This window comes from Ostrea edulis, chromosome 2 (assembly GCF_947568905.1).
Source record: "Ostrea edulis chromosome 2, xbOstEdul1.1, whole genome shotgun sequence".
Lineage (NCBI taxonomy): Eukaryota > Metazoa > Mollusca > Bivalvia > Ostreida > Ostreidae > Ostrea > Ostrea edulis.
Genome location: NC_079165.1, coordinates 97,890,276 through 97,898,797, shown reverse-complemented (window position 1 = coordinate 97,898,797; position 8,522 = coordinate 97,890,276). Strand labels below are relative to the sequence as shown.

The following is an 8,522-nucleotide window of genomic DNA, read 5'->3' as shown; positions in this document are numbered from 1 at the left end:
GTATTTATACTGAATCTGGATCTGATTCAGCTGCTGCAAAGCGTGGCGACAGCGGCGCGGAAACGTTGTAGAACCGTAGTAAGATCGTGGTAGAATCGTAGTAAGATCGTGGTATAATCGTGGCAGAAGCGTAGGAAACTCGTGTTGCAGTCGTGGGAGTCGTGGTGAGAGCGTAGTTAGAACGTGATGGACGTAGTGGGAGCGTAGTAAGAACTTGATGAACGTAGTGAGAACGTGGTGAAATCGTAACAAGGCCGTAGTTTAATCGTAGTGGAGTCGTGATAAGAGCGTAGTGAGGACGCAGTAACATCGTGAAGACAGACAAAATTACAAATTCATGCCGTTCGCACTACGATCTCACCACGATCTAAAAAAATGATAGAACGTAGTGAGGTCGTGATGGTCGTGATGTAGTGTGACAGGGCCATAGCAACAGTTCTTTCATTTTCTTTTCCTCTTTCTACTCTGTCATTCAGCTCTTTCGTTTTCTATTATTGCTCTCTTCAATTTGATTGGGGGGGGGGGGCTCCGTTGCGTAGTGGTTAGAGCATTGCGGTCAAAATCAGATGGCCTCTCACCTCTGCTCGGCGCGGGTTCGAATCCCGCTCGCGCCGGTAAGTGAGAAACTTTCTCATTTTACTTCCGGAAGGTCGGTGGTCTCTTCCCAGGTGGGTTCTCTTCAACAAATAAAAAACTGGGCGCCACCATATAACTGAAGAATTGGCGGAAAACATCAACCTAGTTTCATTTTCTCAATCTACGTTTTCTTACTTTCCCTTTTCTTTGTAATTCTAAGTTTTCTACTTTTAATGAAATTCAAATTCCGTCATTTTCGCTTGTTCAACTGTTTGTTTCGGAAAATCATATGACTCAAAAATATTTTCTTCTACAATTTTTTTTGCGACCCTAACTTTTTTTGTTGTTATTGATAATTTCATCATTTATTAGAAAGTATACATATTATTAGTTGGGACAAAATATCCTCATATACTCCCGCATAATTCTCACCAATGGTGCCAGGTACCCATTGGATTGAATGTATTTTATTATGGTTATTTTATATAAGGCATATATATGATTTACATTACTAAGCCATTACTTTTTCTTACAGATGTGAGGTTGTAGAGAAGATTTTTTAGATTTGCTCAAGTTTTGCCAATGTTTGATGAAAAGAATTGTATTGCGGGAGTTAAAAGTGTTCAATTGTTAACTCATTAAAAAACCTACATATTTACATGTAATAAATAGCTTCCTACTGTGTTCTAGTTTAATAGTGCATGGGACATATTTAGAATACAACTAAAATGAAACTAGTCTATAGTTTGCTCAACAACAAAAAATGCACATATTAAATACATATGAAAGGTTAAGGTAACGAACAAACTATGATCAATCTTATAACTCCTATAAGCAATGCAAAAATAGAGTTAGGGAAACACGGACCCTTGGATATACCAGAGGTGGAATCAGGTTACTAGGAAGAGGAAGCATCCCCTGTCGACTGGTCACTCCCACCGTGATCCCTATATCTTGATCAGGTAAACGGAGTTATCTGTAGTCAAAATCAGCGTGCCAAGAACGCCCTAACAATCGGTATGAAACACGTCAGACTGCATTTGACCCAATGATAGGTTGTATTGGCAAACTGGATCGTTATAACGACCATATCATTTGCAGAATGCTGACTTTAAAGGAGACTGTTACCCCTGTACCATCAACTTGTTTGTCAGTAGCTTGTCTCGATTTAAAAACTGACTATACGCAGAACATGCTCTTGCGTATCGAATCAGTTGAGAGATAGAAACACCATATGCAGATGATAATGGAATATTACTACATGAATATGGGAAGTTAACGATGGAGAACCTGAAATCATCCCGTTTGTCATACAGTTGAGTTGTCAGTTTGCCGTTAATGTCTAATTTCAATAAAAATATGAAGCAGATGTGGACGTGTGGTGTCTTTTATTTCGAGTTCACAGGGATATATCGAATCGACATATGAATGAAAGTTCTTGTTGTTAATAGACAAAACGTCGTCCACATATTTAAATGTTGAATATAAGGTCACAGCAAGAGATTGTTTCTTCTCACGTAATAGAAGTTTTTAAATAAATTCTGCTTCATATGAATATAGAAACAGGTCAGCTAACAAAGGAGCACAATTCGTGTCCATGGGAATTCCAAAAGACTGTTGAAAGACCTGATCACTAAAGACCACGAAGATATTGTCAATGAGGAATTCTAGCATCTGAGAGAAAGGAAAATTTGTGAAAAGAACAAAGAGCTTTCAACCCTGCAAGAAAAAATTGAGTTAAAGCCTTTTTGTGACAAGAGTTTCTTTCAACGATAATATGGTTGGATGTTATACAGGATTCCCACGTTATAAGATCTTTTTAAAAAAAACCTTTTTATTCACCTTATCTCAGTGTGCTTCAAGAATGAAATCAGTCTATCATAATCCTGCAAATGACCTTGGTATTACAGGACGTCCAAAATATATGCAACTCATTGATGAACTTTTTATGTCGGTTAAAATGTGGCTTCCGCTGTGAAGATTTGGCTGTGTGTTTAACATTCACATTTCATCAGTTAGCCGAAAAATTATCACATGGACAAACTTTATGTATAAAATTCTTGGAAGTATTCATATTTGGCCAGAAAAATAAAACAATCGAGCAACACATGCCTCAAAACTTTCAAAGACTATATCCAGACACACGTGTAAAAATTGATTGCAGAGAAATATTTACAGAGAAATCTTCCCTGGTCCTTGCTTCAAATACATTTTCTACGTATAAAAGCCACAATACATGGGAAGCACTAGTAGGAATTGCACCTCATGAAACTGTTACTTTTGTATCTTCATTATTGTCGGGCTGTATGTCCGATATTGAAATCACAAAACTCCCAGGACTTGTTGATTTACTGGAACCAGGTGACCAAATCATGGCCGATAAAGGATTAGTCCCTGGACAATTTACTGAAAGACACAGGCGTATTTATTGCAACCCCTCATTTCTTGTGTAGTGATGGACAATATTCAGAGGTACGAATTGAAGACAATCAAAAGATTGCCTCGCTTATGATTCATGTGGAGCGACATATAAAGATAGTAAAAGAGTACCACCTTTTGCAGTTTATTGTCCTACTCTCCATTGCAGGCTCAGTAAATCAGTTATGGACAATTCCAAATCTACTGACTCTGTTTCGAAGGCTATTAAAAGGCCTAAAAATTAAAACTTGTTATGTTGCATACTTGTATTAACAAATAAAAGTCATGTTAACAGTTTAATTCAAATTATGATTGAAGAGAAATGCATCAAGTTTGTTTTTTTAGTACACTGCCAAAAATCATTATCAAAATTTATTGTCTCCAAATGTTCATCACTTTCTAACCATACTGAAAAATCAAACCACTTAAGTCTAGTCACAGCCATTTGCATTTGTACTTGATAATAATAGTTGTCTTTTTTCAATTGCAATTTGCCATCAATATTTGCTAGACATTTTACTTTTCCTAAGTTATCAGTATTTGGACATTTGACTTCTAAAAGTCCATGACAAGGTTGTCTGTCTGGTAAATACACCTTTCTGTCAGGGGTCGCAGTAAGCCAGTGAGCATAAGGACTGACTACAACACCGCATGGAAAAATGTTGACTGCATTAACCATTTTCTAAAATAACATATTTATAAAATATCAAATTCTATATTCCTATAGATTTACAATTTATTTATGATCACTAATTGTGAAGTTAAGAAAATAATATATGAAATCAAACTTGAGTCTTTTGTACTATCTATATATATATATATATATTACATCAATACAGCTCTGGAGAGAATAAGATGACTAACTTATATATGTACCTCACTGTAGGAATGTGCAGCTATATCTTCACATGCAATGCACGCCTAATGGCCACCGTCTGTACATGTTCGTAGACTTGAGACGGTCAGCGAGCTTCTCACCCTCTGAAGAATGATGGACATGTAAATTAATTTATAGTATATATAAAACTATATTTCTACAAGTCAAACTACTACTACGTAATGATTATAACTTTTAAGAAGTAATATGCACTGCGTTTTCATAACATGTCGAAATCCTTCTTTCTTAAAAACTGAATAAAAAAATTATCTGGTAAAAAGTTTTGAATTTTTAAATTTATTTTTGCCCCCACCCCGACTCTTGCCCCAGGACCATGATATCTATAATTTGCAAGAGTCATGAAATTAAGAATTTAGGTTGGGCTCCTACCCCAAAAATCCTTCATAACAAATTTGGAAAGAATTGGTCGGCAAGTTTTCAAGAAGTTAAAAATGTTCAATTGTTAACACGCAGCGGATGATGACAGACGGGTCTGATAGTAATAAATCACCTGAGTGACTTATGTCACCTGATAAAACATGATGAAAATAGCGTGAAAAGTACCTGTTCGTTGCTTAGCAATTTTCCCAGCCTTTGAAGCAGTTATCCTGTCCTTCCTTATTTTGTGCCTTTTTGGATTTTTGGACCTTCACAATTTCTTCACATTCCCTCTCTGCTACTTTGAGTGATTCATAGACCTTCAGTTGTTGCTCATTAAATACAAACCTGATATTGTTTGATATTGAATTTATCACTGGGAGAGTTGGGAAGGAGTTGTCATCCATTAAGTTTAAAATGTATGTATTGGACAGTTTTTGCCAACTGTTGTAAATAAAATATTTTTTCTGCAAGTTCTTCGGTTAATTTTTTCTATGTCCATATTCACATCTCCAGGAATAGTTTTATACAAAGTTGACTTTATTCCCTCTGTAGTCCTCTGAGGATTCTCTCTGTGATAACCCTGGACAACTACATTGTCTGCCTTTTCTCCACGTAATTGTTCACCCCTAGGACAAATGTATATACATTTGTAATGATACATTATTTCCAAATTAACATATTTACATTCTAAAACATATATATATATACTTTATACTATAAACTGTGTCACCTACAAGGGCATCAATGATATTTTATTTTTAAGAAATTAGGCAAAAAGTGTGACTCTAAAAATGACAAATATCAAGCACAGTGATCTATATGTGCCACTAAGCTTTGCAGGTGACACAAACATAGGATTATCATCAATCAGTACCGGTATAAAATGTATCGAATGGTGAAAGATACTAGACTAGAGCTGGAAATGTATAACATGATTCGAAGTGTAATGAAAATAATGAATAAGAAAACATTTAATCACCTAGGGACATGCCAAGTCTGTGGCATTGATGTTTTCGCTATATCTGCAGGGATAATGGAGAGGTCCATTTTCTTGTAGTGGGCAATTAGGTACAAGACAGCACTCACATGTCCGCAATGCCACTTTGTCCAATAGTGCAAGTACAGACAGAGTGCTCGACTTTCTCCGAATTAATCAATATCTACAAATCATGTAAAACAAATCATATAAAATAGTCGTCTATTGCATTAACAAGCCTTTGTTTACATAACACATACTCTGAGCTCAGTAACACACAAATAACTCACAACATTGTAACGCATATTGTAATTGCTCATTAAAAATATACCCGACATGACATTTTATACAGAAAAAAGTAAAGTAAAATTCCAAATATTTGGTGTCGTGTCCAAGCACCTTTAAACATTATTCTATTCTATTCTGAATGAGGGTTATTGAGTGCATTTTGTTTGTGAAATTTACACTAGTCTTGCAGATTTCACATTACTAGGCCTATAATTAACCCAGGATGTTACATGTAGCTGTAGAGTCAGTGTTACCTTTATGTCGGGGGGGGGGGGGGGGGGGGGGGGCTTCACTTTTCCTCTGTGATCTATAACATTTTGCTTTGATCAAACATCCAATATCCTCATGGTACACAATATAGAAGCAGAAATTAGTATGTAAGTTCGCATTAAGGACTTCTGACTTAGTTTACTGCATGTATTTAGGGTGCATCAATCAGAGTACTTCTACCTGTTCACCTGAGCCCATTCACCGTAATGTTTGTCCCATCATATACATGTACAATGTACCTGATTGCTCTAATAAGTCTAACTAATCTAACCTATAAATAAAGAAATGTTTCACATGATCATCAACTTAATCTAAACTTAAAATTCATACAAGTTACTTAATCCAGTTCGGCACTCAATATCACCCACTTTGTATAGTTGTTAGATCTCTATACAAGTATATACTAACATAAACAACAATGCCAACAAAAGCTGTATCAGAATAGGCTTCATCTGTCCTTCAATTTATAGAAAGAGGATGAACACACTCGGGGCAAATATGAATCAGAGCAAACAGATTCGTTCCAAACAGCTAATTATTAAATTAGGAAACAAGTCAAGTGCGAATTCGTTTAAGGGTGAAGAGAACAACATTCAATCAGCTGATCGACCAAAGCGTTTTTGCACATGCTTATGATAGTTTATAGGCAATACATACACTAAAATAAATAATCATAGCACAAAATTTTCTGCAAATTATCTTAGTACTTTTAACACCAGGCTGAAGCTAGCAGCCACTAACCAGCAGCCAAATAAGCACGCAGAAGCTAGCAGCCACTAAGGATAATCATCAAAGGACTGAGAGTACTCATAGAAAAAATATTTAGTTTGAAACCTTTTTATAGGAAAGTTTTAATTTGATTCATGTTTTGAATTAATAAATGTCAATCACAACACTCATGGGCAACTTAGCTCACATGAGAGATTGTACATCAATGGTGAAATTAATTTATATCAGTAATGTGTAATGAAAGGATGGAACGAAATAAGATTGACCACACTTTTCATATCTTTTTGAACAATTAGTTTCTCAACATGCACGAAAGTAAGTGCATATTGGTAATTTAACTCACCAGAATATTACGATCTTAGTCATTAAGTACCTATGACTAGATTGATATGATAGGGAAAACTATATGATGTGGAGTGCTTTATTATCTCAAGACTGATCCTATTTTCATGTGTCAATCCATTTGCAATCATATTGCATTCAAAAATCTTTTCTGTAAATTTGCTCACCTAAAGAGTGATAACCATTCCTTTGTAACAAAAGAAATAAACAAAAGAAATATTTTGAGCAAGTGGTGTAAGGAAACAGGATTAAATTAGGAAACAAACACTTTCTCTGTAATATCTGGTGAATAATAACTCCATCCGGTGACTGTTACCAAAAAATGTGGATTAGCTCACCTGATTTTGACATTGCGTATAACCTACTAAAAACAGCTTTTAGAGCTGTAATCTTTGAAGACAAGGCAGAAGGAACATCAAGGCAAGGTACAAATGTAAAGGAACCCTAGAGCTATCATTCACCACTTTCAGTTTGGGGCTGTAGTGGTACCACCCGGTGGCCCCCGGGGATCGGGACAGATTTAGAGTCCCTATTTCTACTTCATGAGGGGAGACAAGGACAATATATCCATTGTTTGAGGTAGAGAATGCTAAGGGGTACTCGATGCCTTATAAAGAAGAGCTCTGGAATACCCGGAAGTATTGTTTAGCTCACTTAACTTTAATATTTTTCGTAACTCGTAATGAAAAAAGGGGTTTTATGACAACCTTTTCAGCATTTATCTTTGAAGACAAGGCGGAAGGAACATCAAGGCAATGTAGCGGACCCCTAGGACTATCATTCACCCTTTTCAGTTTTGGGCTGTAGTAGTACCACCATTTCTACTCTATCAGGGGAGACAGGGACAATGAATACATTGATTGAGGTAGAGAATACTAAGGGGTACTAGATGCCATGTAATGAAGAGCTCTGGGAAACCCGGAAGTATTGTTTAGCTCACCTGAACTTATGGTCCGCACAATACCATCGTAATTTGTTGTATGTGAAATGCTTCCACATAGGTGTTTTATATCTACAAATTTTAAAGTGATGATATTATGCGGACCTATTTAAAATGTTAAAAAACTATTATAGTTTTAGGGATATATTTCCAGAAATATGTGTTCCGTACATATTTTGATTAAGTCAATATAGTAGAAATGCGACACAAGTTTCTGTTTAATTATTTTTTTAGACAAGTGTATTTTGTCATTAATTTGCAATATAAGGGTTTGATTCAAGATGTCATTCATTTTTTGAAAAATTGACGGGGCCAAATAAACTTACTTCTTTTGTGAGATTATATTTTTATAAAAGAAATTATTTTCATTAACATTAAAATTATCATTCGTACCGTATAATTTTTACATTATGACCCCTGGGTCGAGCCTCTGCTGATGGACTAATAGTCCCCGAGGGTCTCTACAGCACAATAGCTAAGTAATTCGTTACTAATTGAAAATACGGATGTATATTTGATTGCTGTGATAAGATTTAGAAATTCTTTTCAAAATTAAGGATTATCTCCCTCATGCATAGCTCTTATCCTTAGATGAATTTGACTCCACTTTTTTGGCACTCTGTTTTCTCCTAAAATAGCTCTTGGGGCCTACAAGTTTACTGTTATTTCGGATTTCAAAAATTTCGGTTGAGCATCACTGAATAGACATTATTTGTCGAAATGTG

At 35.6% G+C, this 8,522-nt stretch overlaps 1 long non-coding RNA gene across 1 annotated transcript; it reads right to left on the bottom strand.

Moving 5' to 3' along the window:
• Positions 1-3,245: 3,245 nt before the first annotated feature.
• Positions 3,246-5,715, bottom strand: LOC125681042 (uncharacterized). Its single transcript, XR_007372139.2, has 4 exons — positions 5,232-5,715; positions 4,436-4,878; positions 3,871-3,975; positions 3,246-3,676 (listed from the first exon to the last, which is right to left on the bottom strand). It is a non-coding gene; the product is annotated as an uncharacterized LOC125681042 (long non-coding RNA).
• Between the last annotated feature and the right edge of the window lie 2,807 nt (positions 5,716-8,522).